This window comes from Macrobrachium rosenbergii, chromosome 10, assembly GCF_040412425.1.
Source record: "Macrobrachium rosenbergii isolate ZJJX-2024 chromosome 10, ASM4041242v1, whole genome shotgun sequence".
In the NCBI taxonomy this organism is placed as follows: domain Eukaryota; kingdom Metazoa; phylum Arthropoda; class Malacostraca; order Decapoda; family Palaemonidae; genus Macrobrachium; species Macrobrachium rosenbergii.
Window position 1 is genome coordinate 1,074,358 of NC_089750.1, and position 23,332 is coordinate 1,097,689.

Consider the following 23,332-nt stretch of genomic DNA (forward strand, 5'->3'; position numbering starts at 1 on the left):
ATATATATATATATATCCAAATTAATAAAAAAACAAATTAATAAAAACAAAAAAATATGACCTATGAAAATAGACCATAAAGAAAGGTAAGAAATAAAAAAAATAAAGCAAATTGCTACTACCTAGCAATCATATCTAAACAGCAAAAAAAATAAAGCATTCTATTTTCGCATTTTTCCGCATCCTATTCCCTCCGCGAACTTCGAAACGAACAATAAAATGTCACACTCCTTTCACCGAGTCCGAAATGTGAATTTGCATAAATTCACCACTGAACTTTGATACTCGATCCAATCTATTGGAAATCCGTAATAGAGAAACTTATATTAAAAAAAAAAATGCAAATGATAAATTCCAAATTTGGGAGTCGAGTGGGTCCATTTTTATTTTTTGGAGTTTGTGGAATGTGCAACTTCGATTGCGGGGAATGAGGGAATGACGCGTGGTATGATAATGGTAAATATTTGTGATAGACTTTTCTGTTTAAATTTGAAAGCTATATTAGTGGCGCAAGGTTTAAATTTGCAATGACTGTGCCTCAAAAAATTGCAAAATAGCACAAAGTTGTTACCTTTTTTACAATTACTGTACTACGAAAATAAAACTTGATTTGGGCTTGAATATTATTCGAGCAAAAGGGAAAATTCTTGACAATGATTTAACATATTATTACATTGTCGTTTTTTGTCATCCATCATTGATCCAGTTTAGTACAAATTCTATTAGGTATAACCGATATATTGTTTACACAAAAGGTAAATTTGCTTTACAAATGCCGATATTCATTCCTTAATTTCTCGAAGTAGTGTAGTGTAAAAATATAAGTTTGATGCATGATAAAGAGGTCATACAATAAACTTTTATCATGAATGAACTATCTATTGCGTCAAACTTATTTTTTACACTGCAGTGCATCCAGAAAATAAGTAATGAATAGTTGCACGCATCTGTAAACCAAATTTGCCTTTAACATTGATAATATCTCGATTGTACCAAACACAATTTGTACCAAACTGCATCAGTGACAGGTGTCAAAAATTGACATTGTAATAATGTTAAATCATTGCAATGAATTTTCCATTTTTTCTCGAATAAAATATAGGCCCAAATCAAGCTTATTTTCGTACTGCAGTTACTGCATGTCAAAACAAGACTAAAAAAAAAAAAATTGAAAAAACCGCGTAGGCCTAATTGCAATAACAGCACCAGTTTCTAATTAACCTTTTCTTTTGCATGAATGGAATTCGGGTTACACCAAATCTATTTTTTACAGTACAAATGTTAAAATAAAAAAAATACCAGGCCGTGCAATAAATGTACATATATGTGTAACAATAATACGCAACAATATTTACCTTCCGCGAGAATGAAATGTTGGCTGCACAAAAAATTAATTTTATAACAAGGACATTCAGAGTGAAATGGAAGTAATATAAATATCAAAATGGCAAATATTTCTACGAAATTAGTTTGTACAAGAATGAAGTATCAATTGTATGAGTATTTATAGTAACGCGACCAAATAAATATGCAAAGAACCAGCGGAGATATTTTAGAAACAGGAAATTAACGAGCAGTACAAAAAATAGTCTGTAGTCAGACCCACAATTGACAATGCTACATTAAACTTCATCTATACTTCATTGTTTTGAGATATTATAACAACCTCACGGTTCATTTACAGTATATATAGTTATTGTCGGTTATTCAAAACGTAAAAAGCCGTTCGTAAGTTTGAGACAGAGGGAGCAACTCTTTGGCTAAGCCAAGGACAGGTGTTCGGATAACTACAACCAATGTTGAGGAAATTGAAAAAGTTCAAGAGTAAATTGCCTTAATAAATGAATTCTGGTATTTCATTATATTGTGGCCAAAATTACCGGAGGGTCTAATACATGCTGTGCCAAAATATCAAGAAGATACAATTGATGTATAACAAGATATTCAAGAAAATCTGTGCGACAATTGGCTTGAAATTTTTAATAAGTAGTTACGCTAAAAGACTATTCGCTTTTATGGGTCAAGATTTCCTCCAACACAGAGACAAATCGATCGCCGGTAATAAAGTCACAGGAAAAAAGTCACGGAGAAAAGTCACAGGAAAAAAGTCACAGAAAAAGTTGAAATTTTGACTAGGAAAAAAGTCACGGGGAAATAAGTCACATTAATTTATGGTGGCCGGTAATAAAGTCACAGGAAAAAAGTCTCAGGGAAATAAGTCACATTAATTTATGGTGGCCGGTAATAAAGTCACAGGAAAAAAGTCTCAGGGAAATAAGTCACATTAATTTATTGTGGCCGGTAATAAAGTCACACGAGAAAAGTCACAGGGAAATAAGTCACATTAATTTATGGTGGCCGGTAATAATGTCACAGGAAAAAAGTCACAATTTTGGCTAGGGAAAAAGTCACAGGAAAAAAAGTCACAATTTTGGCTAGGGAAAAAGTCACAGGAAAAAAGTCACAATTTTGGCTAGGGAAAAAGTCACAATTTTGGCTAGGGAAAAAGTCAAGGAAAAAAGTCACAATTTTGGCTAGGGAAAAAGTCACAGGAAAAAAGTCACAATTTTGGCTAGGGAAAAAGTCACAGGAAAAAAGTCACATTAATTTATGGTGGCCGATAATAACGTCACAGGAAAAAAAGTCAGAAAAATAGTCACAATTTTGGCTAGGGAAAAAGTCACAGGAAAAAAATTCCAATTTTGGCTAGGGAAAAGTCACATTAATTTATAGTGGAAAAAAGTCCAATTTTGGCTAATAACAATTTTGGCTCACAGGAAAAAGTCACAATTTTGGCTATGGAAAAGTCACAGGAAAAAATTCACAATTTTGGCTAGGAAAAAGTCACAGGAAAAAGTCACATTAATTTTTGGCTAGGGTCAGAAAAAAGTCAATTTTTGGCTAGGGAAAAAGTCACAGGAAAAGAGTCACAATTTTGACTGGGAAAAAGCTACAGGAAAAAAAGTCACAATTTTGGCTACAGGAAAAAGAGTCACAATTTGGCTAGGGAAAAAGTCAATTAGGGAAAATGGAAAAAATTCCAATTTTGGCTAAAAAAGCAGGAAAAAAATTCACAGGAAAAAAAGTCACAGAAAAAAAATAGGGTTCACAGGAAAAAAAGTCCCAATTTTGGCTAGGGAAAAGTCACAGGAAAAAAAAATTTATGGTGGCCGATAATGACAGGAAAAAGTCACAGAAAAAAGTCAATTTTGGCTAGGGGAAAAAATAAAAAAAAAAAATCACATTAATTTATGGTGGCTGGAAAAAAAATTACAGGAAAAAAGTCATTAATTTATGGTATATCGATAATAAAGTCATAGGAAAAAAGTCACAAATGTCACAATTTTGCTAAGAAAAAAGTCACAGAAAATAAGTCACAATTTTGGCTAGAAAAAAAGTCACGGGGAAAAAAGTCACATTAATTTATGGTGACCGGTAATAAAGTCAGAGGGGAAAATTTCACAATATTTCTTGTGGGGTCATAATCTTTATAATATTTACAATCTTTTGTTTATGTTTATACGGAAATCCCCAACGGTCTTGTACTAAACGCGTCGCAAAGGTGGGTACATACCGAGTTAATTAAAACCCTTGGGGGTCACTATCTAGGAAAGATTAATGTGACTTTTTCCTGCGTCGTTTATCCCGTGACTTTTTTACCCGTGACTTTTTTTTCCTGTGACTTTTACCTGTGATTTTTTACCTGGATTCGACAATTCTATAATAAACTCGACTCTTTCAAGTTAATATAATCACCTTCGATTGATCTTCAAATCGTTGGTAAAAACCTATTCAGCATTTTAGCTTCAAAACACGGATGTTTTACTTAACTGCTGTTAACTCGTTTCAGAAGAAATTGAGGTGTTTCTCGACTTTACGTTGTAATACATTATCTTTGATTATCTATAAAGAAAAGAGAAACTATGTATATGTATATATATATATATATATATATATATATATATATATATATATATATATATATATATATATATATATATATATATAACACCAGCTTCAAACTCATAAAAATCTTTGCAAGATAAAAAAAAACAATTTTCACACTCAAATTCATCATTCTATTTTTAACTCAGGAGTATAATCCTACGTACGAAACAAATAACATCAAAGAATTCACATACCTATAACAACTCGTCAAACTCCCCACACCCTTTATCGCCAAAACCCCCACCCCCGCACCACTAGCACCTCTCCTATGTTGAAGATATATAAAAAAATCAAGAGTTTTATAAATACCTTCGTATCACGAAGCAGAAACTGAACTGATGAAAATATAGGCGAGTTTGACTCTTGATAAACACTACAGCAGACAGTTTCACTGTGGACGTGCAAACGTATACGGGCGAAATATTGAATTATCCTTTATATCTGCGCAAAATCTACGTATTGCAAAGATTGTCCTTGAAGTTAACACTTGAAAAAATCACTCAAAAGCAGACTGGAACGTGTGAGTATTAGTGAGGAATGAAGTGAGTGTTGGACTGGAATGTACAGGAGTGTTCGCCAAACCTCGTGTGAAAGGTTGGGACTGTTATTGGCACTTTTAATTCTGTTGGGTTGTTTTAGTTGTTCAAGAAAGCTTCTCTCTCTCTCTCTCTCTCTCTCTCTCTCTCTCTCTCTCTCTCTCTCTCTCTCTCTCTCTCGTCAAGGCCTGTTGTTGGCTTGTATGATTCCTGAAAGTAACTCTCTCTCTCTCTCTCTCTCTCTCTCTCTCTCTCTCTCTCTCTCTCTCTCTCTCTGAAACAAGCTCTCTCTCTCTCTCTCTCTCTCTCTCTCTCTCTCTCTCTCTCTCTCTCTCTCTCTCATCGTCTCTCAAGTCTTATCTCTCGTCGTCAAGGCCTGTTGTTGGCTTGTATGATACCTCTCTCTCTCTCTCTCTCTCTCATCGTCTCAAGTCTTATCGTTAGTTTGTATGATTCAAGTAACTCTCTCTCTCTCTCTCTGTTGTTGGCTTGTATGATACCTGAAACAAGCTCTCTCTCTCTCTCTCTCTCTCTCTCTCTCTCTCTCTCTCTCTCTCTCTCTCGTCGTCAAGTCTTGTTGTTGGCTCATCGTCTCAAGTCTTGTATGATTCCTGAAAGCAACTCTCTCTCTCTCTCTCTCTCTCTCTCTCTCTCTCTCTCTCTCTCTCTCGTCGTCAAGGCCTGTTGTTGGCTTGTATGATACCTGAAACAAGCTCTCTCTCTCTCTCTCTCTCTCTCTCTCTCTCTCTCTCTCTCTCTCTCTCTCTCAAGTCTCAAGTCTTGTTCTCTCTCTCTCTCTCTCTCTCTCTCTCTTCTCTCTCTCTCTCTCTCTCTCTCTCGTCGTCAAGTCTTGTTGTTGGCTTGTCTCTCTCTCTCTCTCTCTCTCTCTCTCTCTCTCTCTCTCTCTCAAGTCTTGTTGTTCTGATATCTGAAAGTAAGTCTCTCTCTCTCTCTCTCTCTCTCTCTCTCTCTCTCTCTCTCTCTCTCTCTCTCTCTCTCTCTCAAGATACATAGGCATATATATCTTCAACCTAATCGAGAAATATCTCTATACAAATTTCAACATCATTTTTTAAATCATGACCAAAACTGTGTACATATTCACACATATCAAAATTAAATCATTTTAATCTGAACTTGAAATTTATCGATATTAATTTCAACAATGAACACCATATTCTTTTAACGCTTGAATGGCCCCTGTGGGTTTCTTCATTATAATAATAATAATAATAATAATAATAATAATAATAATAATAATAATAATAATAATAATAATAATATCTGTATTTCCTATTACGTTCTGTTATTCTTTCAAATGAACTCCATAATTTTTTGGGAGCTTAAATTTCAAGTCAGTGGCCCCAATTGTGGGCTTGTTCCATATGTTCATAGGGTCTGAATAATAATAATAATAATAATAATAATAATAATAATAATAATAATAATAATAATAATAATAATAATAATAATAATAATAATAATTTCATTACCAAATTTGGATGCATATTCACAGACATCAAAACTGTTTGATTTTAACCTAAACTTAAAACTGATCTATATAATTATCAACATCATTTATTAGATAATCACCAAAAATGAATACTTATTGACAAACAACTAAATCATTCTAAGTTTCAACCCCGTAGTGGAAGTGTCGTCAGTGCACCTCATGCAATGCACTGTAGGCATTACTTAAGGTTCTTTGCAGCGTGCCTTCCTTAGGCCCCCAGCTGCAACCCCTTTCGTTCCTTTTACTGTACCTCCTTTCAAATTCTCTTCCTTCCATCCTAGCAATTGATTCATAGTGCAACTGCTTTGAGGTTTACCTTCTGTTACACCTTTCAAACTTTTCACTGTCAATTTCCGTTTCAGCGCTGAATGACCTCAAAGGTCCCAGCGCTTGGCCTTTGACCTAAATTCTATATTCAGTTCAATTCAGTTCCAAGTTCCAAACAACTACATCATCCCATTCCTGATGATTCCTTGATGAGTACACACGGCCAGGACCCGTGTGTCCTCACTCCAAAAAATAAAAAAAAAAGGGTTTAAATCAAAGCCCTTTAATTTTGTCATATCATTCATTTGGAAACAAATGAATTTCGAAGCGTAACAATGATGAGATTGTAATTAAATATTTTTATGGTCGCTGGGTATCGCCGATAGTAATTGGGCTGTGTTTGTGTTTTCGTGTGTTTGGGGAGGGAGGAGGAGGAGGAGGAGGAGGAGGAGGAGGGAGAGAAGGTGGGGAGGAGGGGAGGGTTGGCAGCAGTCTGTAGCCAGCTTTTGTTTTGAATGTCTGTCTGTCTTTTTCGTTATACAGATTATTAGGCTGCAAAGTTCTCCAACAGAGGTTTCCTTATCTCTCTCTCTCTCTCTCTCTCTCTCTCTCTCTCTCTCTCTCTCTCTCTCTCTCTCTCTCTCTCTTTTATTAAGCCGTATAATTGGTCAATACCATTCTGTAATAACCATAGGTAAGCTTTATAATCGATTATGTTACCCTTCACTCTCTCTCTCTCTCTCTCTCTCTCTCTCTCTCTCTCTCTCTCTCTCAGGACGTCCTATCATAGTTTTTGTTACCATCATCGCCCTCTCTCTCTCTCTCTCTCTCTCTCTCTCTCTCTCTCTCTCTCTCTCTCTCTCTCTCTCCACCAATTCATGCAATCAGACTGAACACCTCTACAATTACCTTCTCGTTTCGTCTCATATCTCTCTCTCTCTCTCTCTCTCTCTCTCTCTCTCTCTCAACAGGAAATGACAAGCAACAGTCCTATGACGCAGTTTGCTTTATGTTGCGCAAAAATCATTCAATGCTCCTGTGGAGAGAGAGAGAGAGAGAGAGAGAGAGAGAGAGAGAGAGTAAAAGTGATGGTTCCGCAGACAGGAAAAGTGACGCACAAAAGGTACCGCTATTATTCATGCTTGGCTTACCTGTCCTTATTAGGATGCGTGTGGCTTTCGACGGGAGACTCTCTCTCTCTCTCTCTCTCTCTCTCTTTCTCTCTCTTTATCTTCCTTGTCTCTGGCTCCCTCTCTGCCTCTGAAAGGGAATAATGATATTGAAGGTATAATTTGGTATAATTCTCTTACTTTGTCAATAAAAGTTGTCAAGACATTTTCCTAATACCTATCTCTCTCTCTCTCTCTCTCTCTCTCTCTCTCTCTCTCTCTCTCTCTCTCTCTCTCACACACACACACACACTATCTCTCTCTCTCTCTCTCTCTCTCTCTCTCTCTCTCTCTCTCTCTCTCTCTCTCTCTGAAAAGACTATTCAAATGCTTAAAAGAATTACATGGCCATAATTTTATGAAATTATTCTAAAAATTGTATTTATTATCTCTCTCTCTCTCTCTCTCTCTCTCTCTCTCTCTCTCTCTCTCTCTCTCTCTCTCTCTCTCTCTCTCTCTCTCTGAAAAGACTATGATTTTGACTGTTGGTATTCAAATAATCGGATTGCATGACCATATTTTGTTATGAAGTCATTCTAAAGATTATATTTATTATCTTCTCTCTCTCTCTCTCTCTCTCTCTCTCTCTCTCTCTCTCTCTCTGCATGAATGACTATCCTTTTCCATTACAATTAAATTCATTTCCAACAATTTTTATGATTCTACCCTCGATGGCCATCTCTCCATTCATGTCAGTTTATGACACTATGTCAATCAATCACTCAATCACTCAATCAATGCACGCCTCTTTCACCGACGCTCCCTACTCTCTCTCTCTCTCTCTCTCTCTCTCGTAATATTGTAGTATGGTTAAACACACACTCTTTCTCTCTCTCTCATATAATTCTCGTAATATTGTATTATGGTTAAACTCTCTCTCACTCTCTCTCTCTCTCTCTCTCTCTCTCTCTCTCTCTCTCTCTCTCTCTCTCATAATTCTCGTAATATTGTAGTGTGGTTAAACTCTCTCTCTCTCCCTCCCTCCCTCCCCTCTCTCTCTCTCTCTCTCTCTCTCTCTCTCTCTCTCTCTCTCTCTCTCTCTCTCTCATATTTCTCGTAATATTGTAATGTGGTTAAACTCTCTCTCTCTCTCTCTCTCTCTCTCTCTCTCTCTCTCTCTCTCTCTCTCTCACACACACACATTTGAACTCGAAATGTCACTTCGATAACTCTGCCATTGCTACTTTTTATTTTTTTTTTATTTTTGGGTTTGAATATCAATACATCACGTTCATGAATAGATAAAAATGGGTCCTTTCGTGAAATTGGGGTCTCTGAGTTATTGCTCCAGTGTTTTATTTCACCTACGTATCAATTCCTGTTGTGATTTTGGGTTCATATCTGATTTGCATTTTCAAATGCGAGTTGATTTGTGTCTGTGATATCTTATGTTTTTGTGGATTTTTTTTTTTTTGTGTGTGTGTAGGTGTACGAGAGAGAGAGAGGGAGACGGATAAAAAAAAAATGATTTGTAATGAAAATTTTATTCATAAAAAAATGTTTCGCAACCCAAAAGATTTGTTCCAACGTTGTGCTCTCTCTCTCTCTCTCTCTCTCTCTCTCTCTCTCTCATATATATATATATATATATATATATATATATATATATATATATATATATATATATATATATATATGTATATATATATATATATATATATACATATATATGTATACACACACATACATACATACATACATACATATATATATATATATATATATATATATATATATATATATATATATATATATATATATATATATATATATATATGCACACACACATACACATAATCACATACCAGCTAGCTAATGACATTTCGTCGAACCTTCCAGTTAAGCTAGGACATCGATTTCAGATATATTTTTCACGCTGTACACGCTGAGATGGTCCTGACATTTGCTTTAAATTCCGCCATGGACCGCCATTGTTCCACATGCAAATTGGGTGAATGAACTTTACATACACACTTCTACTCCTTTTGGGAATGTGCAAAAGTCAAAATGACAGTCGGAGAATATCTTAGGTCAGTGGTTCATGACCTTTTCATGACCACGCCTCCTCTAAGAGATGGTCCTTCCCTCTAGACCCCGCACCCCCCCATTGCATCTATGAATAAAATTCCCTCCCAGATTTAAGGAAAAATAAAAAAAAAGAGAATTTTTTTTTATTCTTTTAGGAATGAATTAGTGAGATGCCTGACTCTGCTTCTTAGCGACTCTTGTTAAGAGAAGAACGAATATAATTAGAGAATTTTTAACTTTTCCCTGGGGGCCCGCGCCCCCCTTGGAAATTGCTGACGTCCGCCGGCCCCCGCCCCCGACCCCCAGGTTGAGAACCACTGGCTTAGAGAGTATGCTTTCAATTCAGTGAGGTATTGCAGCAATGGCTCCGTGGTATGAATGAATTAGTCATTTTACTACTTATTGAGACTGTTAACAGCGCCACGTGATAGTAAATGAGATTCATTCATAAATAGGTTTGGTTGCGTTTACATTTTCTTATTTAAGTTTTTTCAGAAAAGTTTAAGAATATTTTTTCGAGTATATATTATCAATAATAATTAAGAATAGCCGATTTATTGTTTTCTTTCGAATATTTTCAAGTTTTAGTCAATTTTTCTTTGTTTAACAATGATAGTGTCCAATTCATTCAGTTGTACGGTTATTTTTTGCATGTATGAATGTAATTCTCCTTAAGTTGGTAAATGTTATTCAAATAATTATTGATAAGTATTTTTCAAATAATTATTGGTAAATGTTATTCAAATAAATATTGGTAAATATTATTCAAATAATCATTGGTAAATATTTTTCAAATAATTATTGGTAAATATTATTCAAAATATTATTGGTAAATATTGTTCAAATAACTATTGGTAAATATTATTCAAATAATTATTGGTAAATATTATTCAATAATTATTGGTAAATATTATTCAAATAATTATTGGTAAATATTACTCAAAGAATTATTGGTATATATTATGCAAATAATTTATAATACTATTGCCAAATAACTTGATAATTAAACACACTCATATACGAATATACATTGAAAGTAAGGGAGAGAGAGAGAGAGAGAGAGAGAGAGAGAGAGAGAGAGAGAGAGAGAGAGAGAGAGAGAGAGAGAGAGAATGTGAAAAACCACACCTCTGTGAACTGATGTAGACTTAGAATGTTTGATGTGTTGATTTCGTAGAAAGATAACATTTATACTTGAGTTATATAAATATAAATTCCGCATCAACAAAATAAATATGATGAATATATATATATATATATATATATATATATATATATGGCCGAGCTGAAATGTGATTTACAGCTGCCTAATTATATTGTTGATGCGTGGCCGAGCCGCCGTGATTTTGGAATGGACATACGAGACCGGAATTTTATTTTACAGAGCATTTATTTAATTTGTTTATTTTGTATATGAATGACTAGTTATGTATGAGAGGATATTATTATATATATAGATATATATATATATATTTATTTATTATATATATATATATATATATATATATACATATACATACATATATATACATATATATACATATATATGCATATATATATATATATATATATACATATACATACATATATATACATATATATATATATATATATATATATATATATATATATACATTGTGGAAACAGTATCACTTGACCCTCTCCATCCAAATTTGGTTTGTGCGTTGATCAAAATTATTCGCTAAATTCCTTATTACACTCTATCTAATTTACATCTACATGAAAGCACAGCAAGCAAAAGTTAGTCTTGTCTGAAAATCCATATTAAAAGATCGATGCCCCACAATCATATCGAAGAGCGTTTAAAGGAACAACCTTGTAAAAAAAAAAAAAAAAAAAAGTTCGGTTGCTAAATTAAAAGGAAAAACTTTGACGATTCGCTAAATAAAGTTCCTGTCAAAATGCAAGTCGTGTGACTCTATCTGAATATAGAATAACTGTGAATTGTATCGATCATTATATTGGGTTCGTTTTAGCTTAGGAAAAAAGATGAGAAATAAAACTAAAATTTACTCTCATACAGCAATTATACCCAGACCACCATAAGATAGATCTATTTTCGATGGCCTTGAATAAACGGTGTAGCGGCTGTACAGAAAACTCGATTGCGCCGAAATACGAGACAGATTTTAAAAAATATATCCCTTGAATGAATTGCTTAAACCTTCTGCCAACTTCTCAGTCTAAATTTCCTTTATTTAGAAGTTTATAAAAGCAAATTACGTATCTTCTCGACGATTGCAAACTATTACACACAGAGCAACGACTATCTTCTCAATTTTCCATCAATGGGAGGATATGTTACAAGTAGCCAATCATCTAGAGGGCGAAATTCGTCGCTAAAATGAGCAGGAATCATTCGCTGCTGTTCGAGATTGAGCGGAGAAAGGTGACGGGTCTGATGGATGTGTCGTTATCTTGTAATGCTTGGATTGACACTTGTCACGCTTGGCTTTAAGCCAATTTTTTTTTTCGTGTTTCTCGATGGGTGATTCTTTTAGTCTCTCTCTCTCTCTCTCTCTCTCTCTCTCTCTCTCTCTTAAGTTATTGTTCTTTTTTTTATTTCTCATTCATTAGATGAATCTGAATAACGCGTTGATACACCTGTCTGTTCAACATTTCCTGTTTTGATATCTCTCTCTCTCTCTCTCTCTCTCTCTCTCTCTCTCTCTCTTTCTCTCTCTCTCTCTCTCTCTCTCTCTTCCTCTGTCTCTCTTATGCGAACTGGAGACAGATTCCTTGTTGATACACCTGAGTATACACGCCTGTCTGTTCAGCATTTCCGGTTTTAACTGCTGACTCTCTCTCTCTCTCTCTCTCTCTCTCTCTCTCTCTCTCTCTCTCTCAATCAATCAAATACACACCTCTCAGAATTCAAATCATGCATCGATATACTTCTCAAATATTCATAGTTGCAGACCACCCTCTCTCTCTCTCTCTCTCTCTCTCTCTCTCTCTCTCTCTCTCTCTCTCTCTCTCTCTCTCTCTCTCCTTAGCACTTCCAGGATTTGTTTCAGGCATCAATTTATCAGATTGATGAACAGACAAAACGAGGAGGCCTCAGCTGTCAGTGAAGTGTATTGATAATCTTCTTGGATTTTGCATTCGTTCTGGAAACCAGTTTGTCTTGCAAATGAAGTCTCGGATATTTTATGATATTCTCTCTCTCTCTCTCTCTCTCTCTCTCTCTCTCTCTCTCTCTCTCTCTCTCTTTATTTTGAATTGATGTGGATTTATCATTTATTTTCGTTGGGGGTTATGGAAGTGAAGTCTTTCCTTGTATGATGTGTAGAAATTGCAATCTGAATGAAGTGGCGTTTACATTAGAAAGTTATATATACATATATATACACATATATATATATATATATACATATACATATACATATACATATACATATACATATACATATACATATACATATACATATACATATACATATACATATATTTAAATCCAAAAGCATCTTTTAATATCGAATTTCATATTACTCAGACAAAAGCACTCATCACTTATAATTCCCAAAGGATGTAGGTTATTCCTAAGGTATACTGTGCATTAGATATCAAATAATATATATGCAACTTATTCCATCTCACAACTCCTTCGAAAACATACACCATTCAGACACGCACAAAAAGTATATACACCACCCACTTATCGAACGCAATACAATATACAATTTCCTCCCACGTTCAATTATCGCGTCTTCTAAGAAGCTTTGACACTGATACTGAGAACAGCTGAAGAACGTCCAATTTCTCAAAGGAAATAGAATTCTGCTTTTCTGAACGAGGTCAGATTATCCGTGTCGATGAGTGTACGTCTACAATAGAGAATTGTAAAGTGGTTCTATTTCATTAAGAGTTTGTACGTAATTGATATGCAAATTTAAGCATTTGGTCTATGAGGTCATTCAGAGCTGAAAGGGAAATTGAGAGTAAAAGGTTATTTTGATAGGTGGAAAGCCTCGCAGTTGCACTCTGAATCAATTGTTAGGAGAGGGTGGAAAGTAATATGGAAGGTAGAGAATATGCACTGAGGTACAGTAAAAGGAATGAAATGGGTTGCAGCTAGGGGCCTAATGAAGGGGCTGCAAAGAACCTTTAGTAATGCCTACAGTACACCCCGTGAGTTGGGTATTGAGATTGTTAAATGAGACAATATTTTTTTAAATAAGGTAATCTCACTACTTGTGCTATAAAATAAAATATTTTTTACATCAAACTTTTAACTTATATATTCTTACTTGGATCTTAAGCTTGGCTTCATTCAGAATAGAGTAATTTATACTTGTGTTTGTAAATTTATTTGAATAAATAAATCGTGTGCTGTCAGGTTCTACGCAACTGGTATTAAAATGTATTACTTCAGTACAGACACACACGTAAATATATATATATATATATATACACATACATATATATATATATATATATATATATATATATATATATATATATATATATATATATATATATATATATATATATATATATATCTATATATATATATATATATATAGCGAATATATTACGTGGAAATATTACCTGTCATGTTGCATCATTGCAAATGGCAGGTATAAATTGTCTGCGTGATGTCAAAAAACTCTCGTGCATTATCTGAGAGAGAGAGAGAGAGAGAGAGAGAGAGAGAGAGAGAGAGAGAGAGAGAGAGAGAGAGAGAGAGAGAGAGAGATAAACGAACCAGTAATAGAGCCTAAAATTTACTTTACTTCGGGAATATTTCAATGTACTGTTTTCAACTGATAAACAAGTAAAAAATGCGCCTAAGTTTCTTCGGCGAAATCGAATTTTCTGTACAGCCGCTACAACGTATAATCAAGGCGACCGAAAATGGATCAATCTTTTGGTGGTCTCGATATAATGCTGTATGACCCGCGACCCATGAAACTTTAACCACGTCCCGGTGGTGGCCTAGCATATATCGTTGCCAGAAGCACGATTATGGCTAATTTTAACTTTAAATAAAATAATAAAAACTACTGATTCTAGAGGGCTGCAATTTGGTATGTTTGGTGATTGGAGGGTGGATGATCAACATACCAATTTGCAGCCCTCTAGCCTCTGTAGTTTTTAAGATCTGAGGCCGGACAAACAAAGTGCGGACGGACAGACAAAGTTGGCACAATAGTTTTCTTTTACAGAAAACTAAAATTTGTGAATATGGAATTGTGTATGGAAACACGATATTGTGTATGCATATATATATATATATATATATATATATATATATATATATATATATATATATATATATATATATAATGTCAATTCATATAAATACGTAACTATACACACAAATATACATATAGGCAGAATAAAGGTATACACTGCATACTGCTAACTAATTCTTGCGGTAAAAAGATTTGCCAATCTTAACTCAAGCACTAGCTATTTCTGGATCCAACCGGAAGTGCTTTGGTGGGCCAGGAAGAGTGGAGATTTTTGGGGGTGGGGGGGGGGGTTAGGAATGATAATTGTACCTAGCAACCCACTTCAAGTTTCCCATCATTGTTGTCAAGTTTGATATCATCTGTTATCTTTGATTACTTATTCTTTGATTACTTATTGAATATATTATATATTATATATATATATATATATATATATATATATATATATATATATATATATATATATATATATATATATATACATACATACACATATACATATAATACACCCACACACAAACGCACACAAAGCAATTTCAGAAAGACAGCAGTGATACAATCGTACATATCACAACATTCCAGGTAGCATGACTAGGATACACGGTTTGGAAGTCAGCCACGCCCACCTATGAGCTCAGGTATACCTCTCTCTCTGTGATCACCTGTGATTACGCGATCGGGGAAAAAAAAATAAAAGTAGAAAATGAAAGTCATTCGGCGGTGAAAGTCCCACTCAACGTATTGTAAAACTCTTCCTGAAATGATGAGTCTTTTACGCTGTGACTTACAGTAGAGAGTCTTGCATTTATGAGATGTGTAACGTGGAAATGAATGAAAGTCAAAAGGAATCCATCCATTGTTTTGGTTTAAGAGTGCGACGAGGCTCGTCTGCTCACTAGACCGAGTCTCCGGTGTTCGGGTGGTTCGAACTGCTCTGAAATAGCGTTAGAAATACTCTAATGGAAGCTTTCTGTACTGTAACTTACAGAATAGATTCATGAAATTGTAATATTTACGTTATGGGAAATTAATAAATGTTAAAACGTATCTTCCAAAGTTTTGATTCGGAGTGAGACGATGCTCGTCTGCTTACTAGACCGAGTCTCCGGTGTTCGGGTGGTTCGAACGCTCTGAAATAACGTCAGAAATACTTTAATGAAAGCTTTCTGTACTGTAAGTTACAGAATAGATTCATGAAATTGTGATATTTACGTTATGGGAAATTAATAAATGTTACCGAATCTTCCAGTGTTTTGATTCGGAGTGAGACGAGGCTCGCTTGCTCACTAGACCGAGTCTCCGGTGGCGTTTCGTTGCTCTGAAATAACGTTAGAAATACTCTAATGGAAGCTTTCTGTACTGTAACTTACAGAACAGATTCATGAAATTGTGATATTTACGTTATGGAAAAGTAATGAATGTTAAAAAGAAATCCTCTAGAGTTTTGGTTCAGAGTGAAATGATGCTCGCTAGCTCACTAGACCGAATCTCCGGTGGCTGTTCGAACGCTCCGAAACAGCGTTCGAAACACTCGGCTGAGCTGTGTGATGATTCTCATATTATTATCGGTTTGCTGTTATTTGCTGTCATTTCCTGCCGTCTCTGCTGCGCGCTGTGCGATTTGTTGACGCTTTTTACCGTCTTTTATTTATTTATTTATTTATTAAAGAAGCTGAATGATGCTTATTTTTTTCGTGGAACTTTGAATGACTTCCAATAAAAAAGAAAAATAGATTTCCCAGGAACAACACGAGCGAACACAATCAAAAGCAATCAATCAGTCAATGAAACAGAATCAATGAACCACAAAAACACATTAAATAAAAGTTCAATCACTTATATACACCTCTGGATTTGCGTGACAAATCTAGATCTTAACGTTTTCCATTTGAGTCCATCGGCTTAGAAACAAATTGATATTCGAGAAAGCACGAAGATTTCGTGTCTTGGGGAGAAGGAATACGAATTATAACGTGAAAGCAACTCGAAAGGGACTTGGAAGTATTTGACACGAAAGATTTTAGTCACAGAGAAAACTGTTTTTGTCAGGTAAAGGGAAAAGAATTGGGACATTAGATTCAAGTTTTGATGTGGGAGTTTTATACATTGTGTGAGATTCGTTGGTGCGAATTGTACTCTTTAGATGCGTGCGTATGTGCACGCAAGTTTGTGCACATGTACGTATATACATATGCAAGATATATATATATATATATATATATATATATATATATATATATATATATATATATATATATATATATATATATATATATATATATATATATTTACACACACACACACACACTATATATATATATATATATATATATATATATATATATATATATATATATAGAGAAAGAGAGAGAGAGAGAGAGAGAGAGAGAGAGAGAGAGAGAGAGAGAGAAAGCAGGAGGATATGCTATATCGATAGTATCTAACTCTAGAGCATTAGAATATAGAATATCACTATAAGGAATTTGCATAGAATTGATGTTCGTTGCAAGTATTTTTATATCTTAAATCCTAGGAACAACTTGGTATAATGCTGCATGAGCCGCGGCCCATGAAGCTCTAACTACGTCCCGGTGGTGGCCTATCCTATATCGTTGCCAGAAGCACGATTATGGCTAACTTTAACATTAAATAAAATAAAAACTACTGAGGCTAGAGGGCTGCAATTTGGTGAGTTTGATGATTGGAGGGTGGATGATCAACATACCAATATGCAGCCCTCTAGCCTCAGTAGTTTTTAAGATCTGAGGGCGGACTGAAAAAGTGCGGTCGGAATGCGGACGGACAGACAAAGCCGGCACAATAGTTTTCCTTTACAGAAAACTAAAACGAAAAACATAATATGCAAAACCTCAAACGACCAACCTTTAGCTCGCCCACCAAACCTCACTGAATTCCGAAACCCCACCCAGCCAAAAGCCGTTCCAATTTGCACCTCTCTCAGGTACACGGCTGATGGCGATTTACCTGTAATTGACTAAAGCATAATACCACCCCCCTCCCCTCCCTTCATTCCCCTCCCCTCCCCTAACGCTGTTTGTCGGACAAACGCCCGCTTAATGAATCCTGATCACACACATGAATAACTGATGGACCCCGACGGCGATCAACTCATTCTCTCCAAGCAATAGTTTTGTGATCGAGAGTTGAATATCGAATAGCCCCGTTCGACTAAGCCGTGTTGTACATGACGTGACATTCCTGCAACGGCATGTCAATGAACGATCGGGACAATTAGTCTCACATGGCAGGTCAATACACAGTTGGAACAGTTGGTCCAGCACGGCAGGTCAATGAAGAAATGGTCTATGAACAATTGGTACAACACTACAGGTCAATACACAATTGGAGCAGTTGGTCCAGCAAGGCAGGTCAATGAACGATTGGAACAATTAGTCTCGCATGGCAGGTCAATACACAAATGGAATAACTGGTCCAGCACGGCAGGTCAATGAACGATTGGAACAATTGGTCCAGCATGGCAGGTCAATGAAGAATTGGTCTATGAACAATTAGTACAGCACTGCAGGTCAGCAAACAATTGTCAATAAACAATTGGTCAATTAACAATTGTTCAATGAACAATTGGTCCAGCACAGCAGGTCAAAGAACAATTAATCAATGAACAATTGATCCAGCACGTCAGGTCAATGAACAACTGGTCCAGCACGTCAGGTCAATGAATAACTGGTCCAGCACGTCACGTCAATGAACAATCGGTCCAGCATGGCAGGTCAATGAACAATTGGTCCAGCACGTCAGATCAATGAACAACTGGTCCAGCACGTCACGTCAATGAACAATCGGTCCAGCACGGCAGGTCAATGAACAATTGGTCCAGCACGTCAGGTCAATGAACAATCGGTCCAGCACGTCAGGTCAATGAACAAATGGCCCAGCAACAGTCTTGGGACGAGTTCGTATCTGAGAATAGGATCAGACTGGACGTTGTATTGAATGATTGGGAAGTGGAAATATTAATAATGGCACCTTGTTATCGAAACGATATTAATAGAGAGAGTAGATTCAGGCGTTCGAGATACGAAGATATATTCCAACTGTCGGATTAATCTCATAATCCGGAGATGCAGAATAGTACAGATCAATGATCATTTAGATAATCTATGTTGTTTGGTCACAGAGAAAGGACATTACATTGGATGGAGATTTTGAAAGTATAAGATAATCATTTTTGCATTTTGAGTGATTACATTGTAAGTTAGGTTGAGTGACAAATTGAATAGCCAGTTTTCTCTCTCTCTCTCTTTCTCTCTCTCTCTCTGTCATATATATAATATATATATATATATATATATATATATATATATATATATATATATATATATATATATATATATATACTGTATAATATATAGTTATTTTCTAAATGGTTCCTAGCAGGTGAGTACTTCCATTCATTTTATGACTGACTCTCTCTCTCTCTCTCTCTCTCTCTCTCTCTCTCTCTCTCTCTCTGAATACTAAGCGGAAATCAAGAAATGCAGTTACAAATTTTCCTTTGTACCATTTAATAATTCTATCAGCCAATCAACGCACGTCTCTCGCACCGACTCCCCCCTCTCTCTCTCTCTCTCTCTCTCTCTCTCTCTCTCTCCCCTCTCTCTCTCCTCTCTCTCTCTCTAAATATGAAGCACAAATCAAGACACGTAGCAAAAAATTTTTCTTTTTTTACCATTGAATAACTTTACCAAGACGTCAGTCATTTCAAAAACCTAAAAACGTTTGAAGCCTCCATCAACATTTTCCATAATAACAAAGTCCTTTCATTCCTAAAACGTTTTCAAAGTCCATTCAACATCTCCCTCTACAACGTCTCTTCTCCCATTCGTCAAAAAAAAAATGTACCCAAACTAACTTAACGTTTCATTGCATAAAAAAAAAAATATATAATAAAGATAGACGTCCTTCCCAAATCTAATGCATTACCTCTGCAGTGCTTCTGAGAATCCATTCTGAATCATTTTTATTTCCAGTTGTTGAAAGCTTTTCTCTAGGAAATGAAAGGAGTACTCGTTTCTAGAGCTTCTAGAGTGCCTTTCGGTTTTAGCTATTCGTTCCTAGCTGGTATATACAGTTCACATAAAAATCTCGAAAGCCTTTTCCATAGGAAATTATTATACGAATCATTTGTAGGGATACACGACTGTGCTATATTTATCTAAGGGGTTTTCTATCCTATGTAAGAGATAGATTTGAAATATAGAAAGCTTTTGCTCAGGAAATGTATAATTGAATGGGTTTTAGTAAGGATATATTGATATTTATTCTGTCGTTCTTAGATATCTGACGACGCATAGAGACAAAATTAGAAGCTTTTGATAAGTAAATTACACTTGAAAAAAGATTGGTAGAGTTGTATTGTGCTCATATTTTAACAAAAAATAAATTGTGCTGAATATAACTGACATGGCGTAGGCAATAATATTCATATTTTGAATGTGGTATGGAGGTGTCTTTGGGATACAATTTACGGATACAATTTAAGGATACTATGTGACTTTAAATCCTCAATAATACAAGCTTATCAGTGACAATAGCAACAAGTAAATAATGCATAGAGTTTTCTGTACAGCAGCTACCGCGTATAATCAAGGCCACCGAAAATAGATCTATCTTTCGATGGTCTCGGTATAAAGCTGTATGAGCCGCGGCCCATGAAAATCTCAGCCGGTCGTGGTGCCCTTGTGTTTTGCGTTGCCAGAAGCACGATCATGGCTAACTTTAACCTTAAATAAAATAAGAACTATTGAGGCTAGAGGGCTGTAATTTGGTATGTTTGATGATTGGAGGGTGGATGATCAGCATACCAATTTGCAGCCCTCTAGCCTCAGTAGTTTTTAAGATCTGAGGGAGGACAGAAAAGTGAGGACGGACAGACAAAGCCGGCACAATAGTTTTCTTTTCAGAAAACTAATAATTATAGCAATAAAGATAAAAATGACAGACTATATTTTTGGACAAACATCCACGTCAAAACTAATAAATTGTTCCTTGCAATCTAGTAAATACTCTATTAATAATAACTACGAAATTCATTCTTTAGTTGTCACGTGACCCTATCAGACAGACAGACAGATACAATACCATCTTTGAAGTAGATATCAATAAATCCTCTAAAGTTTGAATTAAAATGAAAGGCTTCAAAATGAAAAATCTGACAGAGAGGCCCAAAACAATTTCTTATCAGGTCAAGTACATCTTTTTAACCCCACTCAGGTCAAGGACATAAATATAATTGCATGCAGTCATGCAATTTCAAATCAATAGCTACTCGTTGTCATGCATTCAAACACGGATAAGTGTTTCATCACACCAGTCATTTTAAGTTTTCTGTAGAAGAAAACTATTGTGCCGGCTTTGTCTGTCTGTCAGGACTTTTTTCTGTCAGCACTTTTTTCTGTCCACATTTTTTCTATCAGCACTTTTTTCTGTCAGCACTTTTTTCTGTCCGCACTTTTCTGTCCACACTTTTTCTGTCCACACTTTTTTCTTTTCATCCACACTTTTTCTGTCCGCACTTTTTCTGTCCGCACTTTTCTGTCAGCACTTTTCTGTCCACACTTTTTCTGTCCGCACTTTTTTCTGTCCTCACTTTTCTGTCCACACTTTTTCTGTCTGCATTTTTTTCTGTCCACACTTTTTCTGTCCGCACTTTTTCTGTCCGCATTTTTTTTGTCCACACTTTTTCTGTTCAACTATTTCTTCTGTCCGCCCTCAGATCTTCAAAACTACTGAGGCTAGAGGGCTGCAAATTGGTACGTTGATCATCCACCCTCCAGTCATCAAACACACCAACATGCAGCCCTCTACCCTCAGTAGTTTTTATTTTGTTTAAGGTTAAGTTAGCCATAATCGCCCGTCTGGCAACGATGTAGGCCAGGCCACCACCGGCCCGTCGTTAAAGTTTCATGGGCCGCGGTTCACACAGCATTATACCGAGACCACCGAAAGATAGATCTATTTTCGGTGCCCTTGATTATACGATGTACAGAAAACTCGGTGCGTTTTTTCAACTCTTTTTTTTTTTTAGTTTTTCAGTGAAAATGTGCCATCAATTCCATCAAATATTTTCACGGGCAATACACGGCATATTTTGCAATCGTGAATAACACGACACTTCCATTAGAGCGATCTGTAAGCTTCCGGAGCCGTGTGCATTAATCAGTGAATATTAAAAAAAAAATATATGTCGGGAATATATATATATATATATATATATATATATATATATATATATATATATATATATATATATATATATCAGTGTGCATATATTGCAAGGCTTTCTCTCGTTGTGATGATGAGACTTTGTATTAGTTTCTGCTTGCAATGCGAGGAGTTCGGTGGTTTGGTATTGTCGCCATGTGACGGGAAGGTTTTATTTTTGCATTAAGTAATTGCCATGATTTGGTTTATATATATATATATATATATATATATATATATATATATATATATATATATATATATATATATATATATATATATATATATATGTACATGAACTTTTCACTTATACACTCGTGACTATCTAATATTCACAAATATTAAGCTACAATTCATTTAATATCGAATTCAATATACCGCGGGAATAACTTACGCCCAGGGAAAATTATAACTGATATATATATATATATATATATATATATATATATATATATATATATATATATATATATATATATATATTCGACCCTCTTCCTGATTTGGAAACAGTCCATCCTTAACCCCTTAACCCAAGCACAAAAAGAATTCTCCCATTGCATGCAAGAATAGAATAAAGCAAGTAAAAAATGCGCCGAAGTTTCTTCAGCGCAATAGAGTTTTCTGGACTCGGTGTAATGCTGTATGGGCCGCAGCCCATGAAACTTTAACAACGGGACGGTGGTGGTCTGGTTATATCGTTGCCAGAAGCACGATTATGGCTAACTTTAACCTTAAATAAGATAAAAACTACTGAGGCTAGAGGGCTGCAATTTGATATGTTTGATGATTGGAGGGCGGATGATCAATATAGCAATTTGCAGCCCTATAGCCTCAGCGGTCTTTAAGATCTGAGGGCGGACAGAACAAGTGCAGACAGAAAGAGTGCTGGCAGAATAAAGTGCGGACGGACAGACAAAGCCGGCACAATTAGTTTTCTTTTACAGAAAACTAAAAAGCAAAAAGCAAATTAAAAAACAGGAAGGCCATTAACCCGGACAAGACGAAAGCAAACAGACCTGTCGTGCCTGCCGTCCCAATCGACGCTGGAGAAAGCAGCATTAAAAATGAGCGAGAGAGAGATGGCGAACGCCAAAATCCTCCTTCACAGGAGAAGAAGAAGAAGAAGAAGAGTCACTCTCTCGTCTCCGAGGACAGAATAAACAATAATTTATAGTCTGCTTGGGAATTGCGCCGCGTCAGTTGTCAAGGGGAAGCGAGAATAGCCTGACGCACTTGGTCTTACTCTCTCCGAAATGGTCTTTTCAGATTGAGCGATCCATTCCCGAATTTTTTTAGCCCTCCTAAACGTCTTCATAAGCAAGAGGAATATTAGGATTTAGACGATACGAATAGGAAGATATCGAAGATATTCGACGACAGGATAGCTGCCTACAAAAACAAATATAT

General features: G+C 35.6%; 1 long non-coding RNA gene across 1 annotated transcript in view; it reads right to left on the reverse strand.

The window, feature by feature from the left end:
* The window catches only part of LOC136842953 (uncharacterized), a 153,175-nt gene extending 148,631 nt beyond the window's left edge, over positions 1–4,544 (reverse strand). The window contains exon 1 of the long non-coding RNA XR_010854383.1: positions 4,258–4,544. This is a non-coding gene — a long non-coding RNA (uncharacterized lncRNA). The remainder of the gene's footprint in view (positions 1–4,257) is intronic.
* Positions 4,545–23,332: the final 18,788 nt, after the last annotated feature.